This window comes from Nelumbo lutea, chromosome 3 (assembly GCF_056320005.1).
Source record: "Nelumbo lutea isolate HS-2025 chromosome 3, American lotus-T2T, whole genome shotgun sequence".
NCBI classification, from domain to species: domain Eukaryota; kingdom Viridiplantae; phylum Streptophyta; class Magnoliopsida; order Proteales; family Nelumbonaceae; genus Nelumbo; species Nelumbo lutea.
Window position 1 is genome coordinate 88103033 of NC_142686.1, and position 9795 is coordinate 88112827.

Below are 9795 nucleotides of genomic sequence, written 5' to 3' on the forward strand. Positions count from 1 at the left end.
CCACTACCTGTTGGAAGATTGGATCTTTGCAGCAACAGGAAGTCAAGAAAGCAGTTCTTGATAATAGCTTTGCAAGATAGACAAAATGATTCGGTGTTCAAGGTTTCCAAAGGGTTCTTGTGAAGAATCTAGTGTGTAGGACGCATCCTGTTGTTTTCGTTCCATTCACAGTTGTGTCATCTTCAGCAGGAGCGGATCTTGGTTACTTCTTTGGGCGTAAACACCAATTTTGAGAGAGATTATTTCTCCAGATCAGGTATAATCCTTCATGTTTCTTTTTGGTTTAGATCTGATTTGTTTATGGTTTAAGTAGAATCCTTGAATAAAGTATTCTAAATTTAGGGAATATGATTCTCAGTTGAAAGAATGTAGGAAATTATTTTGAAATTCGCCCCCCATTCCGCACATTTCTTGGCGTCCATTAGATGAATCCTACCATTCTTTCACTGAAAGATTGAATCAGAAAATCAAACCATTCAATCATGATCCAATCACAAAACGATTTTATTTTTTGATTTTAAATATAATTATATATATTATTTAGAAAAAATAAATTCCCAAAAATACCTTAGAACAAGTGTATTGGGAATCAAAAGATACAATACAATACGCTCGATATTGGATAATATTGTATCCAAATTTTGATCCTTGCCTGTAATACTATATCCCTTGTTAGATTGATCATACACACACATGCACATAATGTACGTGTCGTGTTTGTATGTATACATTATAGGAAGTTGGTTGGATTGGGTTGGGCTTGGGCTACCAAAGGCTTCAACTCATCACAATCCAAGTTTAGGTTAAGATCTGGTTTTCAAGCCCAAGATGAGCTGAAGGTCTTGATTTCTAGTTTAACCTAGTGCAAAAAACTCATATTTGGGTAGGGGTGCAACTTGACTTTTGAGCTCGGATTTCCTACCTGCAAACTGTTCCTACATCCATTTTCACAAAATGCTACTGCTGGGTATTGGGAATATCTCCTCCAAGAATAACATGTAGTGTGCTATGGGTATGGATGTCGGAACAGTTTGTGGATAGGAAATGCAGAGTATATTCTCAATACACAGCCGTGGTGTTTTGTAAGTATGGATATGGGAACAGTTTGCTGGTAAGAGATGTAACGTGAGTTGATTTGGGATTGGATTGAGTTGGAGGTAGATCACTTTTTTAACTTTTTAGATTTAAAAATTATTCCCATTTCTTGAACTTAGGATTAGCCCATGAAGGTCAACTACATGCTCTTTTTGGGAGGGTTTTTAAGCTGTGGCTTCTGACTTTGGGAGGTTGGCCCTGCAAGGAATACAATTATGTATGATTTAAATCTGCAAAGCCCAATTTGGCTTACACTAGACAGTTGAAAGACTGCTAGATAAAAAAAAAAAAATCATATAACTTTTTTCAAATTGCACTTTTAACTTCTTCCATGTAATTCAGAAGATTAAACAACAAAACAGCTCAACGAAACAGAGCCAACGTGTTCCACTTTCCTCTTTTCACGAAAGACTCGTTATCTTTGACAATGATCAGGTATGATATGTACAAGGAATCAAAATTAACACAAATGTTGAAACTGCCCTTGATCTCTACTTAAAATCATTTTTTATTGGGCAAATTTCTTAAACTATCCATATGGTTTGGTAATTGACTTAGTATATCCTTATGTTTTTGACAACTACATAAAATTATCACATGATCGTTATATTTTTTAAAAATCCATAATATACTCTTGTATCGTCAAAAATGTCCTTTCGGTTTGGGTAGATTGGACATAGACTGGTTCTACTATTGTTGGTAATCTCCGGTTGAGGGAGGTTACTACACTGGTTTGCGCTTGCTTCGAGTGGAGAAGATGGAGTGATTTTGGCAAGGGGGTTTCTGCCTATATCTCAAATCTGAGATAACTCTTAGACCACAGAGGGTTTTTGCATATCTCTTAGATGATTAACTCAGATCTGATGGTCTAGTCTTTGGTGCAGAGGCAAACCCTCTATTTCTCTTCCACCGTTGCCGAGGACCCTCTATACTCTTCTTCTCTTTCTTCTTCTATCTCCTCTTTTTTTTGGTCAAGAATTCACTATTCATAGTCATCTCGATCGAAACAGAGGAGGAGGTGGCGGTAATCTCCTCACACCCTCTGATCACACTCTCTCTCATTCACTTTCTCCCATTTTCTCTCTCCCTCCATTTCACCACCACCACATCGTTAGATTTGAACCCAGACCTCTCTCACTTTATTTCTCCTATTCATTCTTTTTTTTTCTTCATCTTTGCTTCTTCTCATTCTAATCTGGCTTTGACAACTGCTCATCTCCTCCTTGTTAGATAGTGTATGCCCTTGGCTCCAATTAGAATGATGTACATTATGACATTTATTGTAAATGAATAAAGTACATATTTGATTCATGTTATTATGATATATTTTTATGTAATACCCTTAAACTGGACACATATGAAACTCACTCGTGTTAGTTTAAAATCTTCACAGCCATTGGATAGATTTGGGAGATTTATCCTGTAAAGGCTGACACTGATGTGCTGCCAAGTGGGTTGGGGTGACTTGTCCCAGCTGCTAGGGTGAGACTTGAGGTACATGCAGTGTGGGTTTTCTTGAAACCCGGAACCGGACTAGAATTCCAGTATTACCTTGGACCTTGGAGATAGATGGGTAAAACTGGAATGTTACACTTGACCCCTAGACTCGATTATGATACTGCACTAGGTGTCGGATTGGATTGTCTTTAATATGCCAATCAGTGAGATCCTTAGAGGGGGTCATAACCTGGGTATATTGGGACAGTCCGGGAATTCATCTGAGTTGGTGATCATAGTGACAAAATCAGCCCCTCTGTCGAACAAAGTGAATGACCAGGGATGCACTCTCTCTAATGGAAACTAAAGCTGTCGAAAGCCGATTTCAATCGTTGAAATTTGTATTTGGATTAGCAAACTCCTAATAAGATTAGGTGGGTTGATCTTTATTTGCAGATAAGATAAGGGTTTATCCTTATCTCTTAAAGAGAGTCCAAATCCAAAGACAAATTTGGATTAGGAAACTCCTAATGGGATTAGGAGCAACTCTCTTTAAGGCTATAAATAAAGGAGGAGGGCGGATCCCAATTCACCTAAGAAGATTACAAAATCAAGAGAGAAGACAACTCTAGAAAGACTGACGCCATCTTCTGCTCTTACCTCCCTCTATTGCTGCCGCCATAGTCAGTTCGATCTTCACTTGTAGGAGCGATCAAGAAGTGTTCTTGATATTAGTTTTTGGTGAAAAACTGATATGAAGTTGTGCTCACTCGCCCTCCATCAGATTCTTGGTGATGAATTAGGTTCTTACTGAAGGACCACCCTGCTGATTCTGCTCCACCCTACACTGTGTCATCTTCAGTGGGAGTAGTTTTTGGAGATATCCTTGGGTGTGAACACCTTCATTGGGAGTTACTACTACTTTGTATTAGGTATATCCCTCTCCTATCTTATGGTTTCAGATCTGGTCTGGTTTAGGGTTTCAGATTGATCATTGAAAATGCAGTTTTCTAAAACAGAGAATGTCATTCCCACATGGGAGAGAGAAATTTTTTTAAATTTTGCCCTACCTTCCTGTAGTGTTCGACTATCCATATGATGGATCTCTCATCGCTTCAGTTGTATCAGAGACAGGTTCAAGTCTTGAACTAAAATTAGATCAGATCTGAATCTACGCAAATGGGTAGAAGGCATTCTACCCGATCTATGCAGATAATTAATTTTCTGGGAAATCGATTCCCAGATTAAGGGTTGTTGATATGAAATTAAATCTTTATAAATCTGAATTATATTTAGAATAGTTCTTTATATTTTTCTTGATTTATGGGTTGTTCGTATGGTGGAGATCGAAGTCTTTATTGGCCCAACAAATTTGCAATTTTGCAATTCTTTAACTTTTGGTCTGTAATTAATTTTTTTTTAAATTTCTAGACTAAATGTATAGGAATTCGATCTGATGCAATATAAATAGAAAATTAGGGTTTTTCTATTTAATTTTATCAAGATTGAAGCCCTAGAAGAAGAGTGTCAAGTCTAAGAGGCAGAAGAAGGACAAAGCATTAGATTCTTATCACTTCTACAAGTAGATCGGCCACTGGAACAGGAACTGTCCTCAGTACCTAGAATCCAAGAAACAAGGTAAATTCGAATCCTGTGTCATAGAAACCAATTTGTTGGTAACTTCTGCTTCCTGGTGTATTGACTCTGGGGCATCAACTCATACGTGTAATTCACTACAGGGGTTCAGGATAAGCAGAAGATTGAGTGACGGAGAAGTAACTCTTTACTTGGGGACTTCTACAAGTGTTGCAGCTACGACGATAGGAACCAAAGAGTTATTTTTCAGAGAATAAATTGTTCTACTAAAAGATTGTTTTTATGTACAGAATTTGAGAAGAAATTTGATTTCTGTTTCAAAATTGTGTGTGGATGGATATTCTATTCTTTTTGGTAATACGATTATTGTTAAAAGAAATAGCAAATTCATCGCATACAGAGAACTTGAGAATGGTCTCTATGTTCTTCATCCTTATCTGGAAACTAACATAGCCGAAACTACGTCGGTTGATATCCCCAAAAAAACAATCCGTGATACAGTTAATCCCACATGCCTGTGGCATTACTGACTTGGTCATATTAATATAGATCGTATCATAAGGTTGGTAAAGGATGGTCTTTTGGATTTTCTAGTTGTAGAAAATCTTGCCACCTGTGAACCTTGCCTTCAGGGTAAGATGACGAAACAACCATTTAACAGAAAGCTTGAAAGGTGTACAAGCACGTTTGACCTTATACATACTGATGTATGTGGTCCCATGAGTGTTAGGACACGTAACCAACATGTTTATTTCATAACATTCACCAATGATTACTCTTGGTATGGTTACGTGTACCTAATGAGACACAAGTCTGAATCCTTCGAAAAGTTAAAAGAGTTCAAACAAGAGGTCGAGAAATAGTTAGAGAGAGAAATTAAGACATTTCGATCGGATCGAGGTGAAGAGTATCTCTTTGACGAATTCAGGGACTACTTGAAGGTCAACGAGATAGTATCGCAGCTAGCTCCTCCTGTTACACCTCAAGTAAACGGTGTGTCAGAGAGGAGGAACAAGACTTTATTGGATATGGTCCGGTCACTTCTCATACACTTAGAGTTGCCCACATCATTTTGGGGTTTCGCATTGGAGACTGCGATATATGTGCTAAACTGGGTTCCAACCAAATCAGTTCCGAAAGCTCCCATTGAGCTTTGGACCGGAAAGAAACCAAATGTAAGACACTTGAAGATTTGGGGTTATCTGGCACATGTTAAAAGAACGAGTGTGGACAAATTAGAATCCAAGACCAACCATTGCCTATTCGTAGGCTACCCCAAGGGCTTAGTGGGTTACCTATTCTATGACCCAGGAGAATAGAAGGTGTTTTGTAACCGAAATGCCTATTTCTTGGAGGATGATTACATCCTGAACAATCATCGTCAAGAAGTTGTTCTTGATGAGGAGAGCTCAGGGTCAGTGGGAGGTGTCCCACAAGTTCCAAGTAATGACTAACCTAGAAGATCTACCCGGATTTTCAGGCTTCCGGTTCGTCTCGGCTATGACCAGGATAGTTACTTGGTGGAAGCTACGACCAGTGAGGAGAATCCCGTGACTTATGCGGAAGCTATGTTGGACATAGATTCCTTTTAGTGGGTAGATGCCATGAGAGATGAGATGGGGTAAAAGGAATTGGTTGCAAATGGAGGAAGAAGGGCCCTGATGGTTAGGTTGAGACCTACAAGGCTCGTTTGGTGGCGAAAGGGTATACTCAGAAAGAGGGCATCGATTATGAAGAAACCTTTATTCTAGTGGCCATGCTTAAATCCATTAGGATCCTGCTAGCTGTAGCAGTATACCATGATTATGAGATTTGGCAAATGGATGTCAAAACTGCATTCCTGAATGGAGATCTTAGTGAAGATATCTACATGTAGCAACCGCAAGGTTTCATAGCTGTAGGTCAAGAACACATGGTATGTAAATTGAATAGATCCATATATGGACTTAAGCAAGCTTCTAGGATTTGGAACATCCGGTTTGACTCTACTGTCAAAAGGTTTGACTTTGTGCAGAACCCGGATGTTGACTACAGTGAAAGTGTGGCTTTCACAGTAATTCTCCATGAAAGATCTTGGAGAAGCCTCCTATATACTGGGTCTTTGACTCTATAGAGATAGATTGAAGAGGATAATAGGATTATCCCAATCTGCTTACAATGACAAGATAGTCAAAAGATACAACATGGAGAACTCCAAGAAAGGAAATGTTCATTTCAGGCATGGAGTCACTCTCTCCAAGGCCATGTCTCGCAAGAAAGCCAAGGAGATTGAGGGCATGAAGGACGTTCCATATGCCTCAGCCGTAGGGAGCATCATGTATGCCATGCTGTGCACTCATCCTGAAATTTGTCAAGCAGTGAGTGTGGTAAGCAGAATGCAGGCCAACCCAGGGTAGAAGCACTGGACTATTGTGAAAAACATACTTAAGTACCTTCGAAGGACAAAAGAGTTTTGTCTGGTATTCGATGAGAGCTGACTACAGATCAAGGGATATACTAATGCCGACTTCCAGTCAGATTTAGATGATAGAAAGTCTACATCTGGGTATGTTTTCACGAAGGGATCGTGTGCTGTTTGCTGGAAAAGCAGCAAACAGGGGTCCATGACGAATTCCACAACCGAAGCCGAATACATTGCCACAAGTGAAGCTGCCAAAGAAACCATATGGATGAAGAAGTTCATTCATGAATTGGGAGTAGTTCCATCCAGCACATCACCCATTCCACTGTTGTGTGACAACCCTGGAGCTATCGCTCAGGCTAAGGAGCCATGAACCCACTCGGAGTCAAAGCACATCGAGAGGAAGTACCATGTACTGTGGGAGATAGTTGGAAGACGGGACGCCCTAATTCAGAAGGTAGCATCAGCGGAGAATGTAGCAGACCCATTAACTAAGCCACTGACATAAAAAGTGTTTGAGAAACACATGGAAAGTATGGGACTCCGGCTTATACCAGATTGGACCTAAGTGCAAGTGGGAGCTATTAGACAGTGTATGCCCTTAGCTCCAATCAGAATGATATACATTGTGACATTTATTGTAAATGAATAAAGTACATATTTGATTCATGTTATTATGGTGTGTTTCTGTGTAATACCCTTAAATTGGACACATATGAGATTTGTGTTAGTTTAGAAACTTCACAGCCGTTTGATAGATCTGGGGAGATTTATCCTGCCAAGGCTAACACTGATGTGCCACCAAGTTGGTTGGGGTGGCTCATCTTAGTTTCCAAGGTGAGACTTGTGATACATATAGTGTGAATTTTCTTAAAACCCTGAACCGGACCAGAATTCTAGTATTGCCCTAGACCTTGGAGATAGATGGGCAAAACTGGAATGTTACACCTAACCCCTAGACTCGATTATGATACTGCAATAGGTTTCAGAATGGGTTATCTTTGATATGCTAATTAGTGAGATCCTTAGAGGGGGTCAAAACCTGGGTATGTTGGGACTGTCCGAGAATTCATCTGAATGGGTGATCATAGTGATAGGATCAACCCCTTTGTCGGACAAAGTGAATGGTCGGGGATGCACTCTTTTTGATGGAAATGGAAGCTACTAGCAGTCGATTTCAATTGTTGAAATTTGTTTTTGCAAAATATATTTATATGGAGATATACATATATATATTATGGTTTCAAAATTTTTGTAAAAGGTTTTAATTCTTAGGATCCATGTGAGTAGAGAGTGCAACACTGTTCCTTGCAGCCGAGGTAGAGGTCCTCTCTTGTTGGGCTGTGCTTGATCATTATGGGTTGAAATGTTAAGTTTAAGACCATTGAGGGTAATACCTGATGGGCTAATCTTGCATCTACCCACATTTCTTGGGTTTTTATAAGGTGCTTGACCCAGGGACCACTTAGTGTAAGTGTTGGGCCCATTAAGTGCCCATGGTGATGGGCTTAGGGGTTCACTGTCTTTTATAGTGAATTCAGCCAGGCCTTGTAACAGAGGCTAGGTTGAACCCATGTGGCTAATGTGTAGATTAATGTTTGGGTCCTACTCAATACTAGGATACCCAATTGGGCAACAGTTTGGAGGCTGAATGAGCACATGGACTTAATGGGCCTAAAGCCTAAATCGAACTGGTTTAATTTGATTAATTAAAGATGGGCGGTTCTGGGATTTAGATCAGCAGGTAGGTTAGTGTGTTATCCCTATCCACTTATAGAGTCCATATCCAAATAATGATTTGGATTAGGAAAATCCTAATAAGATTAGGAGGGCTAATCTTTATCTGCAAATAAGATAACTGTTTATTCTTATCTCTTAAAGAGAGTCCAGATCCAAATACAAATTTGGATTAGGAAACTCCTATTGTGATTAGGAGCAGCTCTCTTTAAGGATATAAATATAGGAGGATGGTGAACCCCAATTCACCCAACAAGATTACAGAATCAAGAGAGAAGACAACTCTAGTAAGACTGACGCCATCTTCTGCCCTTGCCTCCCTCTATTGCTGCCGCCATAGCCAGTTCGATCTTCACCTGTAGGAGCGATCAAGAAGTGTTCTTGATATCATTTTTTGGTGAAAAACTGATATGAAGTAATGCTCACTCACCCTCCATCAGATTCTTGGTGAAGAATCAGGTTCTTGCTGAAGGACCATCCTACTAATTCTATTCCACCCTATACTGTGTCATCTTTAGTGGGAGCAATTTTTGGAGATCTCCTTGGGCATGAACACCTTCATTGGGAGTTACTATCACTCTATATCAGGAATATCCCTCTTCTACCTTCTTTCTGCTCATCGCTACTTAGAACTTGCTCATCGCACCTTCTTCTTGCTCATGGCAACTCAGAACCTACTCATCGTACCCTCCATCGTATGCGTACTAGGTATTTACAATGACTAGCCTTTCCCTTTTTTATTTTTTTGGGCTTTTTTCTTCCCCTCTTCTTTTCCTTCGGTAATCTCTCTCTCTTTTTTTTTTAGTTTTTGCTTTTTTATAACTGAGTGTAATCAACCTTGCATTTATTCCTTGTTCTGCTATTTCCTTTTCTTCGTTTTAGTTAAAAGTTTGTTACAAGAACTTAGCTTCTATTAGATCCCCAAATGTAGCCACCTAGAAACTTGTAGGATTGCTTGTTAACTTGAGCATGTGGTTGCATTCTCCCCTTGTTTTTGTTGCTTTCCTATTCATTTTTCTCGCGTGCTTGAACACTTATAGTCACACACACTCTTGTGTCAATAGAATTAGAATCCCATTTCACATATTAGAGGAAGGATAGTAGGTGTATGCCCCTCGTTTTTGGTCTTTAAAGGCTCCACGAAAAACCTTCAAACTAGCCGCCGACCAGAGAAGCCCATTTGTCCATGGATGGAGGTTTGAAGCCAAGCAACCTTGTTGCAACATCAAAGTTTAGAACACCACCGACAACTTCACGCATCACACTTAGAGTATCCATACATAGGAGGCTCAGATGGAAGTAGGATAGAAGAACCTTAGCGTAATTAGGATTAGGACACTAATAGTGTTGCACCATGTGGTTTCCATCCTTGGAAGTAAGATAAAAAGAAACCTTAAATCCCTTAAAAGATAAAACCTAATCTAAAAACATCAAAGTACCCTTTAAGATGTCAATGTTACACCCAAGATCAAAGTCTAGTGGTAGTAGAAATAAAGAAAAAGCTCAATAAAATCTGAAATTAGGATCAA